The sequence below is a fragment of the Dreissena polymorpha genome, chromosome 1, assembly GCF_020536995.1.
Source record: "Dreissena polymorpha isolate Duluth1 chromosome 1, UMN_Dpol_1.0, whole genome shotgun sequence".
NCBI classification, from domain to species: Eukaryota; Metazoa; Mollusca; class Bivalvia; order Myida; family Dreissenidae; genus Dreissena; species Dreissena polymorpha.
This window is the reverse complement of record NC_068355.1, coordinates 180,487,211-180,501,281: the sequence shown is the minus strand read 5'-3', so window position 1 is coordinate 180,501,281 and position 14,071 is coordinate 180,487,211. Positions and strand designations below refer to the sequence as shown.

Below are 14,071 nucleotides of genomic sequence, written 5' to 3'. Positions count from 1 at the left end.
TATGAAAGCAATATTTGAAGGGACACAGTAGCCTTTTTTAAATCGCGGTCGCAGATTTCAAACCTAAACGCTGACCTAAGTTCAAGGTCAAGGTCACAGGGGTACAAAATTGTATGCGCATGCAAAGGTGTTGTCCAGATATACCAAATATGAAAGCAATATCTGAAGGGACAGAGAAGTTATGGGCCTTTTTCGAAAAATTGTGACGCCACTGCCGACACCGCCAAAAAGTAGCACCTATATGTCCCCTGTCCATAGTCAGGCGACAAGTGCTGTAACAATATACCGGTATATATCGCAATACGCAATCCGCATATTGTATTGCGATACGATTTTCATCATACCGGTACGAAAATTTTACAAAAATTCATTCACATTTCGTCCAGAAAAGCCATCCGAAATAATGATAACAAGGTAAACAAAACAAAGTAGTGTAAATATTTTTTTTCGTAAAAATAGCATTCTGAAAGTTTATTATACGGAGTAGCGTTGTTACATCGGAGCATTCGTTCAATGCTTTTGAACAGATTATCGTTGAATTATTGCGCACAGCTGTAAATGTTTCGTTTGATTCTGAATTGAGCATTATTAAATTTGTAATCCGAATTTCGGAAATACGCTTCCAAATTTTAATGCTAATGCAGGGGTTTTTTTTAGAAAAAGGGGAAGACGCTGGACGCTGGGTAAAAGGGGAAAATAAAGTTGCAGGGGTAGATCTAATAATGGGAAATGTTTTCAACTGGGGCCGGGGAACGATGTTAATATTGTGATTTCAATTTCATGATGAATGGGTTGACGATCTAGATCTGCTACAGTATTGCAAGGGAAAGGTGCGGCAGCTGCCGATTGTCTACTTTCACTTTCACAATAATCCGACAGTATTAATCGATGTTGATTACATGTACCTCTGAATCCTGCTGGGTTTCAACAGTTTTTGATGATTTATTCTTAAAAAATGCGTCAACGCAATTAATATTTTTAGAGTCCGAACGTTTTATTTTGTTCGTGTATGAACGCCAATTGTGAGACTTTTTTCTGTTTTAACATTTATATCTTGGCTTTCACATAACCCGGATGAAAATTCCACTGGTTTCCGGTAATTAATTGACAAAACACCCTTCTCACGCAAGACCGGAATCCAGTAAAATAGTCACATGATTAATATGATTAGTTGCCCGGTTTCCATGACGTAATTTAAGAGCTATATATAGAATCACTGGTATTCCCAGATTTGAGTGTTTGTTGGGAGAGAGAGAGAGAGAGAGCGAGATCGTTGTACATGGTACAAATTGGATAAGTGTTGACTTCCTAAAAGAAAAAAACAACATTTCTTTGAGGGTAAAATATTATATTTTGGTGAAAAATTATATTTTTGGAGGGGAAATGGTAGTTTTAGGGGAAAAATTCTGGTAGGGGAAGACGCGGCGTCACTTTCTTAGTAAAAAAAAAACCTGGCTAATGCGACAATAAAAAATTCTAGCGTCAAATAAAAAGTTCTTTATTCTTTGTCTCAATAAAAAGTGGGCGAAAATTATACAGACATGTAGAACGTTGCATGGAAAGTATGGGTGTATTTTGTGTTGTATAAAAACGGGAACATCACGTCAGGTGAATTACGCGTGTTCAGTGGAAAAAAACGCCCCGGTTGGAAGTTATTTCATCACATCTTTAAATAGTAATGAATGCCAAAATGTATTTGATACTTAAGAAAATTTGCGAATGTTTGTGTTTCTTGTTATTCTTGAGCACATTTATAGTAAATATATACCAGAATTTGCTTTAAAACTGGAATATACGGGATTATTGGGTAATTGGCAAGTTATAATTTTGGTACAAGTTAGCAATATATTGCAATATATTGCAATACGGGTTTTTGAACTGACAATATATTGCAATACGGTTTTGGGCGTATTGTTGCAGCACTACAGGTGACACAATAAGGAAACTGTGAAGGTGAAAATAAAAATTGATAAATTGGGTGTTACAAGACCTTCTAAATGAGATTAAGTCTTGAAGTTGGTCAACTTAATGGTCAAGTTGTTAGATGGAGTGCGTAAATTTTAGTTTAGTTAACCCTTTCCCACTCAAAGCAGTGAAAATGGCTATGTGCAAACAGCATAAAACCAGAACAGCATGAGAGTAACTCACAGGCTGTTCAGGCTTTATGCTGTTTGCTGCTAACCAGTATCTAAGGGTTGGAATTGAAGCGTTTAAAACTTGAATGTAGTAAGATAGGTCTGTATTCAAATTTAACTTTCTAAGAGACTACAGATGTGTCAAAATATGTATCTAAGTGGTAAAGGGTTAAACAAGAGATTGAACTCTGCATTAGTCTGAGCCAAAAGTAGGTCAGCGTCAAAAGCAACATGAGGTAAAGTTAGAGTGGGTGTGTTGATAGTGTTCAAGGACAACATCCATGCAAGTATGAAAGCTTTGTAGGAAACATTATTGATATTATATGGAATGTGTCATTTTGTGTTAACCGTGAAGAGATAGAAGGACGGGTCAATCTATATGTATTCCCCCTCATCAGTCAATCCCAGGGCATACACAATATTTTTGGATTGTGTCTACTCTTAACTATATTTATATCAGTACCACACACAATCGGATGTCACAATCCAGATCAACGGAAATAACCACTTGTGAGGAGCGCCAAGAAGATCTGGTAAACCTAAGGGCAAACTTAAATGTTGACTGTGTAGGACCGATAGCTACTATATCCTAGTTCATATATACAATAACAACCAAATTAAACGCGATAAGAGTTAACAACTTAACAGATATATCAAATAGTCACTAACAATTGTCCTATGTATATATCACTCCAGATTCATACAAACATTGCTAAGTTTGACAGGAAAAAAATAGTTGGATTGCCACAATCATGCTGACAAGCAAACCTTAGAAAGGCAACATGCAATACATGTTATAATAGCATCTGAAACATAACACTGTCTTAAAATTACAATTCACTTAAGGATGTTTCTTATTGATTATTTATATTTGTTTGACACAGAAGTTTTGCCATACTGCTCCAGATGTATTTGTTGTTGTTCATATAATAAACCAAATAGAGATGTAATCAAATAGATTGTGGGTAAATGGCATGTATTAACCCTTTCCTTGACAGGTACGCGTTTCTACGACCCTATCGATTCCCTGTCAAATACACGTATCTACGCCTGTATCGATTCCCTGTTATCTACGCATTTCTACTACCCTATCTATTACCTGATATATACGCATTTTTACGAGGCACGATTTTATTTGCTATTTCAATGCATAAAATAACGTTTTAAGTGTAACAGAAATGCATATACACCTACGTTCATCATTTTTCTAAACTGTCGAGTAAACATCCGGTAATGTTGCTATTTAAAGTTATGATGCAATTGGCGACCAATCAAGACGAGGGTTTACCATTTGACATGCGTAAATCAAGTTCCGGGATGTGCGCGCTTCGGGCATTTGGTAATGTCCTAAAATAACTGCTATTCTCGAACCCTTTAATTTGGACATTTTCCGAAAACGTATAAATAACTCGTTAAAAATGGCGCAAAAATTTATTTATTATTAACGAGTTATTAACACGTTCCATAGGAATATAATATGATTTGGGTGTAAAGCGATTTCATTCTTATTGTTGTTTGATTCCATTATATTGTAAATGTTTGTTTCCGAGATCATATACGAGAATTACATTGATACGTTTAATGGGCATGTACACTCAAATGTTTTTATAAACGACACGTGCTTATCTAAAGTTTGTGTTTCGTAATACACAGGATATTGGATTATAGGTGCTTGATTGGGCAATAAAACAAAGACGCAGTAGGCGGTCTGCAATATTCCTTTGAACTGACCAACATAATAATTAATAGCGCACGTGCTAATCTAACATTTAGGGATAAGAAACACGGGTTCTAGACACTTTGAATAAACATGTTTACCGGACGCAGCAGTAGTCTGACACTGGCGCGCGTGCCATGTTACCTCGGCGTTTTGTAATTTGGTACACAAATACACGGGTTTGTCGGCGACTTCTGGGTTTTAAAGTTATATTTCGGCGATCAGATTATAAACTGGAGTATTTGATAATCAAGTAGCCGCCTAAAATTGGAATTTTGCAAATAAATACAAGAACTGAAGACTTATTGAAGACGCCGACATTGCCGGATTTCGATCGGTAATAAAATACAAAATGCAAATTGATTATATGAATATTCATGGCACATTATGCAACATCCAATTAAATTGTTACCGGTATCTATACATGTTTATAAATCATTTGGTTAATTAATGTAATAGAAATACCAAGTATTGTAAGAATTTTATAAGAAACAAGGGACAAAATTGTCACAAAACCAGGTTTTCATTGTGAAAAAAAATCTGATAAAGGGAGACAACTCAAACTGAACTTTTGAAATGAACAAACAAAATTAACCTCCTTTGTATGTTTGTTTTAAAATAAATCTATTTTTAGTTGTGGCGACCTTGACATTGGAGATATTGACGTGATTCTTTCGTGCGACACACCGTCCCATGATGGTGAACAAATGTGCCAAATGATTTTAAAATCTCATAATGAATGACATAGTTATAGCCCAGACAAGCTCATTTATGGCTATTTTTTACCTTTGAACTCAAAGTGTGACCTTGACCTTGGAGATATTGACGTAATTTTTTCGCGCGACACACCGTCTAATGATGGTTAACAAATGTGCCAAATGATTTTAAAATCTCACAATGAACGACAAAGTTATGGCCCGGACAAGCTTGTTCCGCCCGAACGCCCGCCCGCCCGCCAGCCAGCCAGCCCGCCCGCATTCGCCAATCTAATAACCAGTTTTTTCCTTCGGAAAAATCATTTGGTTAATTAATGTAATAGAAATACCAAGTATTGTAAGAATTTTATAAGAAACAAGGGACAAAATTGTCACAAAACCAGGTTTTCATTGTGAAAAAAAATCTGATAAAGGGAGACAACTCAAACTGAACTTTTGAAATGAACAAACAAAATTAACCCCCTTTGTATGTTTGTTTTAAAATAAATCTATTTTTAGTTGTGGCGACCTTGACATTGGAGATATTGACGTGATTCTTTCGTGCGACACACCGTCCCATGATGGTGAACAAATGTGCCAAATGATTTTAAAATCTCATAATGAATGACATAGTTATAGCCCAGACAAGCTCATTTATGGCTATTTTTTACCTTTGAACTCAAAGTGTGACCTTGACCTTGGAGATATTGACGTAATTTTTTCGCGCGACACACCGTCTAATGATGGTTAACAAATGTGCCAAATGATTTTAAAATCTCACCATGAACGACAAAGTTATGGCCCGGACAAGCTTGTTCCGCCCGAACGCCCGCCCGCCCGCCAGCCAGCCAGCCCGCCCGCATTCGCCAATCTAATAACCAGTTTTTTCCTTCGGAAAAATCATTTGGTTAATTAATGTAATAGAAATACCAAGTATTGTAAGAATTTTATAAGAAACAAGGGACAAAATTGTCACAAAACCAGGTTTTCATTGTGAAAAAAAATCTGATAAAGGGAGACAACTCAAACTGAACTTTTGAAATGAACAAACAAAATTAACCCCCTTTGTAAGTTTGTTTTAAAATAAATCTATTTTTAGTCGTGGCGACCTTGACATTGGAGATATTGACGTGATTCTTTCATGCGACACACCGTCCCATGATGGTGAACAAATGTGCCAAATGATTTTAAAATCTCATAATGAATGACATAGTTATAGCCCAGACAAGCTCATTTATGGCTATTTTTTACCTTTGAACTCAAAGTGTGACCTTGACCTTGGAGATATTTACGTAATTTTTTCGCGCGACACACCGTCTAATGATGGTTAACAAATGTGCCAAATGATTTTAAAATCTCACAATGAACGACAAAGTTATGGCCCGGAAAAGCTTGTTCCGCCCGCCCGCCCGCCAGCCCGCCAGCCAGCCAGCCCGCCCGCATTTGACAATCTAATAACCAGTTTTTTCCTTCGGAAAACCTGGTTAAAAACCTGGTTAATAAAACAATTGATTTTGTAAATTAATGAAGTTGTTCGAGAAACTCTGTGTTTTTCTATAGTTATTTATAAGAATTTACATGAATTTTGAGGCTTGCAGAATGAATTTATAAAATAGAAAAAATCTTCAAGAAAGAAGAATTGTAGTTTGAAAAGTAAGAAAAAAAATTAATATTCCAAAATATAATTATTTGTATTTGATTTAACTCACCAACTTGGCAAAGTTTCTATATGAGCTGGAAAGAGATTTGCATTTAAACCCAGTAAAACACACAACAATAATGTAGAAACAGAAGTTTACACCACAGAAAAGGAAATTTTATTAGCTAAAACTTTCATATTGAGTGTTTTTCAATAATATTTCAACTTTTATGAGAAAATCAGGTTTAAAGGCAATGAGGGTTGCGTTTCCAAAGAGGTAGATTTGCATTGAAACGCATTAAAACACACAACGGTCAACTTTGCATGACTATAACTGACCAATAAATTAGGGTAGAAACATACAGTTTACACCACAGGAAAGAAAATATTTATTAGCTAAAACTTTCATATGAGTATTTTTCAATAATATTTCAATTTAATGAGAATATCAGGTTCAAAAGCAATGAGGGCTAAAAACAGCGTTGTTCCAATAATGCCTGTAAAGATGGGGTACTGATATTGATAAGATGGCTATCAGCCACTGGTCAGCAGGCACCTAGGACTTGTGGTACGTGGAGAGGCTTATATTGGCTAAATGGCTGTCAAGGAAAGGGTGAACTTACACAAGGTATATGCCCAGCAATTTTGTTACCATCTAGCACTTAAGCAATATAGCAGAGGAATATGTAAGCAGTTAACTATAAATAACGCAAGTAGATTGATCATTTTATATATGAAATATATACAATAATTATTATATACAATATATACAATATACACATGCGCAATTTGCATTCCTGGTTTTACCATGTGACGATGATGATTAATCTACGTGCGTTATTTATTGTTAACTGGTATTTACCTGAGAGACAAACTCAGTAAAATTTTATTACTGAATATACTGAAAATATGAAAACTTAACAACATTTTTCAAGTAATGGAATATACTAGACTTACTAGTCGTTATATTTAAATCAATATAAACTAATAGTTATAAAAAAACATGGTATTTTAAAACTTTTTTTTTCCTCAATCTTGTTGACTGTCCATTTAATCCAACCTCATGGCATATTCACATTATTCAGGGATTGGTTAACAAATGGAAGTGACGTATACGAGTTGACTCAGTAAAGCAAGTCCAAGGGAGACCACTCAAAATTAAAATATTGTACCAAACTCTGTTTGTCCAAGAATTATAAGTTAAATTGAGATTTTCAATCACTTTATGGAATTTTAGAAGTTCTTAATGTCTATACAAAAACTGAAATACATATGGCATACGCTTTTAGACATGAACTAAAGACATGAACATGTCATTAACTTGCTTTAATGTTGGTGTTAAATTTATGGAATTAATGAAATATTCATTCACAATAATTTAACCCAGTTCATACAAGTATTAATTAACAGTTATCTTAATGACTTGATAATTGCTAAGACCAACTTGCTACTAACAACACTGCAATGAATATTTGTCTAAAATTACAATGTTCAACACAAATTTACAACACACAGTATCACATATGGATTGTTTCTTAAATGGGTGAGAACTAAGAACGCAAGTCCAGTTTTTTTAAACTTCTTTCCTGTGTTACCAAAACACGACAGACAACACACAGCAGACAGTGACTGATCACAATAGCACACATCTAAGAACTTAACCTCAGTTGAGCATGCAATCTGTGATTGGGCTGCATGCCACTGAGGCTGCGACTGTTATTGATATCTATGTAATTTTACCTGACAAGATTTGACTTGTAATTTTTGACTGGACAGCTATCCCAAGCAGAGGCACTTCCACCCAAACTGGAGTGAGGTCAATACAGGTCCACTTTCTAACTTCAGTTCTATATCCAGTACACACTAAACAACTATTCCAACCACAGTCACTTCCATCTAGACAAATAGGATGTCAGTACTTGTTTAGCGTCTGGCTAGACTTCCATTTATGTTGCTCACTAGACAACTATTAAAGGCACAGTCAGTTCCACCTCAACAGGAGGGAGGTTAGTACATTTTAAGTGTCAGACTTGAGTTCCATTGTTATTGCTCACTAGACACCTATTCCAAGCACAGTTACTTCCACCTTGACAAATTGGATGTCAGCACATGTCCAGCGTCCGGCTAGGGTTCCATTTCTGCTGCCCACTAGACAACTATTTCAACCCCAGTCACTTCCACCTAGACAACAATGAGGCTAGTACAGTTTCAGTGTCTGGCTCAAGTAACATTCTTGCTATTCACAGAACATGATTCCCTGGCTCAAGTAACATTCTTGCTATTCACAGAAAATGATTCCCTGGCTCAAGTAACATTCTTGCTATTCACAGAAAATGATTCCCTGGCTCAAGTAACATTCTTGCTATTCACAGAACATGATTCCCTGGCTCAAGTAACATTCTTGCTATTCACAGAACATGATTCCCTGGCTCAAGTAACATTCTTGTTATTCACAGAACATGATTCCCTGGCTCAAGTAACATTCTTGCTATTCACAGAACATGATTCCCTGGCTCAAGTAACATTCTTGCTATTCACAGAACATGATTCCCTGGCTCAAGTAACATTCTTGCTATTCACAGAACATGATTCCTTGGCTGACCAGTGTGTCTTCTGTACATCAACTGTGAACAAACAAATATGAATGAGCTAAATGATCTAACTTGTGTAAATAAAATTTATTTGCAAAGAAATCTGTTTTGTTCTAGGAGTACTTAGTAGACCACCTGTTCAGGCATAAAATGTTCTCCTATAAGGTATGCAGGTTTGGGCAAAAAGTCATACATGAATCTCTTTTGATGCTTTATTAATAACTCAAAATCATGAACCACTGTATCTAAAAATGTTTTAGGCAAAGCATTTTATTTATGCTTTATAACAAAGTAGAATTGTCCCATGATCAGGTGGTATATGTGGAGGACACAAAGCGTTATAAGCGACATGCTGCCTATCGCCAGAACGTCTTTGAGATACATGGACGCCTTCAACATGATGACCGCAGAACTGTACCTGCCTGTTGTGTGAAGGCGATCAGTATTAGGTATCCAAGTCTTACTGGCAACTATTTGTTTCAGGACGAGGAGTAGAATGGTGAACATAGCATAATAAGTGTATAATCCTCAAGAATTATATGTTTGTTGAATTTTTCAGTCTGTATTCTACACAAAAATCAGAAAAAAAAGTTATTATTAACAGAGCTTTTTAAGCCATATCGTTGAAATCTCTTTAACATTTAAGTGGATAAATGGTTGTTACAAATTTATTACTTAATTAAATGATGTAATATAATTTATTGATTTATTATGTAAATAATAACAACATAAAGCAAAATTATCCATTACATACAAAATGAAATCCAAATGTACTGTTTTATGAATCATTATTTATTTATCTTGTTCTTTTGTCAGAACTATGAAATGGGCAGTTTTACAGTTATCCTCACAAAAAAAGGCAGTTTAAATATAGACATGTATTTAAACAATGCATATTCCAAATTGTCCAACAGTTTTATCCAGCAACAAAATTAATAGTACTTTTTGTTAAAAATACCAATTCAAACCTCTATTAAATTTATACTCATTTATAGTGTTGTGAAATCAACCCTTTGAGCGCTGGAACCGGATTTTGAAGGCCTTTGCAAACAGTTTGGATCCAGATGAGACGCCACAGAACGTGGCGTCTCATCAGGATCCAAACTGTTTGCTATTCTGATAGTGGTCTTAGAAAAAAATCAAAGAAAATGCTAATTTTAGAAATACAGCAGACAACATTTTAGCAGACGACAAATTTCCCAGCATGCAAAGGGTTAAGCGTGGAACTTCATGGGCATGTCATGAATAAGTAAACAGTCCAACCCCTCTTAAGCAGCCAGTCAAGGGAAACGGCCACATTGGCTGCTTAAGCAGGGTGGCCTCTTAAGAGGGGGTTGGGTCATAGGGAGTCTGGAGTTGATGAGTGCATGGCCAACTGTTCACTTTTTGTATAAACAAAATGGTAAATATGTGTACATATACTAAAAAATGTATTGACTTTAAATAATTGTATTTCTTCCTTTCTAAAATCAGCTATAAAACAAAATTTTCATTCAAAAAAAATTATATTCATCTTTCTTATCATCATCAATATCATCATCATCACCAGAATCAAGTCAATGAAAAAGAATCATTCTCATGATTCATTGTTTACACAATGCACATTGGATGGTCCCAATGCACTTAAGATGGGAACAGTTGTGAATCAGTTATGCGTGAATAACTCCTGTGTCACTATCAATCGATAATTTAATTGGTTTATTGCAGTTTTACGGCTTTGTAATACATACCACAGGAATTGTTCCCGACAGTGATCTCCTCCACGATAAAATCGTGGCCAGTTACTTAAGAGACTGATTATAGCAACCGGGTGTAATCCTCCTGGCAATCGAGCTTTTCATGCATAAATTATAAAAACATTTTTTCGCAGCATAAAGGGTTTTATCAAAATTAATATATTGAAATAATTGTAAATGTAAAAACAAGAGCACCGCCTTGCGGGTGCAGACCGCTCATCTATTTTCTTTTTAAAGGTGAAGGGACTCTCATTTTCAATCACAAAGGAGGGAGGGGTGGAGTGAAGAGCGGTGCATTGTGTGGGGGTGTGGACATTTATTACATTTTCTTCCAAAAAAGCGAAAAAAAGGAAAAAAAAATCGGGGGTGGGGGGGGTGGGGGGGGTGGAGAGGGTGGAGGGGGGGTGGGGTGGTGGGGGGGGGGGATTCTTGGGTGCGATGGTTGGACGGTATTTCAAACATAAAATAATAAAAATAAATATTTGTGTTTTTTAACCGTTTCATACAAAAAAATTGGGGGGGGTGAGGTGGGGGGTATAGTGTGAGGGTGTGGTGGTAATTTGTGAGATGATCTTAAAAAAAAAAAAAAAAAAAAAATGGGGGGGGGGATTCGGGTGGGGGGAGGGGGGGTGGGGGGATTCTTGGGTGCGATGGTTGGACGGTATTTCAAACATAAAATAATCAAAATAAATAGTTTTGTTTTTTAACCGTTTAAGAAAAAAATTGGGGAGGGGGTGGGGTGGGGGGGGTATAGTGTGAGGGTGTGGTGGTCATTTGTGAGATGATCTTAAAAAAAAAAAAAAAAAAAATAGGGGGGGGGTTGGGGGGGGGGCACGGGCGATGGTTTGGGTGGAGTCTATTGTGGTATGTCAGGTAAGAGTAGTTTTGTCAAAGTATCAATCAAATCTAATCATAAATAAAGAAGTTATGGCAATTTTAGAGAAATTTAATAATTTGACCTTGAGAGTCAAGGTCATTCAAAGGTCAAGGTAAAATTCAACTTGCCAGGTACAGTAACCTCATGATAGCATGAAAGTATTTGAAGTTTGAAAGCAATAGCCTTGATACTTAAGAAGTAAAGTGGATCGAAACACAAAATTTAACCATTTATTCAAAGTTACGAAGTCAAAAAAGGGCCATAATTCCGTAAAAATGACATCCAGAGTTATGCAACTCTGTACCCTTATGATAGTTTGCGAGTGTTCCAAGTATGAAAGCAATATCTATGATACTTTAGGGGTAAAGTGGACCAAAACACAAAACTTAACCAAACTTTCAATTTTCTAAGTATAAAGGGCCCATAATTCCGTCCAAATGCCAGTCAGAGTTACATAACTTTGCCTGCACAGTCCCCTTACGGTAGTAAGTAAGTGTTGCAAGTATGAAAGCAATAGCTTTGATACTTAAGGAATAAAATGGACCTTAACACAAAACTTAACCAAAATTTTCAATTTTCTAAGTATAAAAAGGGCACATAATTCTGTCAAAATGCACGCCAGAGTTATCTAACTTTGCCTGCCCAGTCCCCTCATGATAGTAAGTAAGTGTACCAAGTTTGAATGCAATAGCATTGATACTTTCTGAAAAAAGTGGACCTAAACGCAAAACTTAACCAAAATTTTCAATTTTCTAAGTTTAAAAAGGGCACATAATTCAGTCAAAATGCACGCCAGAGTTATCTAACTTTGCCTGCCCAGTCCCCTCATGATAGTAAGTAAGTGTACCAAGTTTGAATGCAATAGCATTGATACTTTCTGAGAAAAGTGGACCTAAACGCAAAACTTAACCGGACGCCGACGCCGACGACGACGCCGACGCCAAGGTGATGACAATAGCTCATAATTTTTTTTCAAAAAATAGATGAGCTAAAAAATATTAATGCTTTGTTTAATTCCCATATGAGAATACCGTAATAATTTGTAATCCGAAACACGTTCCCAATTGTTTTATGTTAACAAGACGTTTACAATATCTAGCATCAAAAAAGTCCTCATATATTTCCTTTGTCTCGACAAAAGCGCGCGATAATTATGCACCAATGTACAATGTCACGTGAAAAGCGTGCGTGTATTGATTTTATGATAAAAACTTTGTAGCACTGAGAACATGTATATCGGTTGATTTCGGCTAAAAATTGCATTGTTCTTTTTAACTTTAATTGGACTATAATTGTCATAATGTGTGCTTGAAATAGTACGATTCAACAACCAAAAATAATAAATTATAAATTAATAATCTCTTTTCCAGTAATAATAGGTGATATTCGCACATGCGGAAACAAAAAGATCAAACAGTCGCATATTGCTTTTAACCCGATAACCCGATAATCCGCCGCTAATTAATTGCAATTTGCAAACTGGCTGTCAAAATGTTTATCACACAACACGATTCAGTACTACAGCACCTAAACCGCTGGAAGTAAGTATCGATTTTATCGCCGTTGCGTCGGTGTAATTTTGCCAATGTACATGACTGACTTACTCGCGCAAGACCACTCATATGGGGGAAATTTAACATTTGGGATGCAAAATAGCTGGCCGCTTGCCGGAGAAACGGGGTTACCGCTTAAGAGGGGTGCATTTTATAGTGTTTATCGACGGTCGCAGCACACACCGGTCGCATACAGCGATGAGGGGTGACTTAAAGTAGGGGTTGGACTGTACTTAAAGTACAACGTACATGTACTTTCCTGTGCCTGCTTTGATATAAAAATGTTTTACTCAATGTTCATCTGAAAATAGATTTTATGTGTGAAAACCCAAGCAATCCAAGCAAATTCTTATTAATTTTATAGAGGTCTAAATGCTCTTTAACTTTTGAATCATGATGCAGTTTAATGTTATATTTTATGATGTTGGGGTTTTAAATTATGCATATTCTTTAATACATGGTCAGGTGTTGATCTAGCATGTTATTATAATAGTTTGTTCACATAATATTATTGAAATCAAAATTTAACAACTACCGGGTAGGTTCTCTTGTCTTAATGTTAATATCCATCGCAATATGCAGAGGGATATAGTTTTGGCATTTTCTGTCCGAAACACTTTAGTGTCTGGGAAGTGTTTATATCTAAGAACTGCTTGGACTGATTTCATGGAAACTTGATACGAGTTTACATATCGTAAGAGAATGATGTGCATCAAATGCTGTTGCAATCTATGAGCACATAACAGAGTAATGGCCTTTGTTTTACTTGCAAATAAGCACAATTGTGTGTTTGGAGCAGCATCTTGGAACTGCTGGTGCAGATTTCATTGAAAAACTTGGCATGCGTGTATATATTGAGGATGGTTCAGGACAAAGCGCTACTCTAACCATTTTGGCAATGACTGAGTTATGGCCATTTTTAAATTGAAACAGCAATTTGTTTGACCATTTTGGAAAAGTACTGGTACCAGGTCATTTGGGGAAAATAAGCATGACAAAGCTAAAATTGGGAAAATCGGTGATGTTAAGTCTTCAGCTTGGGGAATTGGTGTATTTTATTTGTTGCTAAAAACTACTTCAACATTGTTGTCAATATTATATTTTAAGCATGGGGTAATAAACTAAATG

At 36.0% G+C, this 14,071-nt stretch overlaps 1 long non-coding RNA gene across 1 annotated transcript in view; it reads right to left on the bottom strand.

The window, feature by feature from the left end:
• The window catches only part of LOC127864039 (uncharacterized), a 61,102-nt gene extending 52,295 nt beyond the window's left edge, over positions 1-8,807 (bottom strand). The window contains exon 1 of the long non-coding RNA XR_008041394.1: positions 7,927-8,807. This is a non-coding gene — a long non-coding RNA (uncharacterized LOC127864039). The remainder of the gene's footprint in view (positions 1-7,926) is intronic.
• Between the last annotated feature and the right edge of the window lie 5,264 nt (positions 8,808-14,071).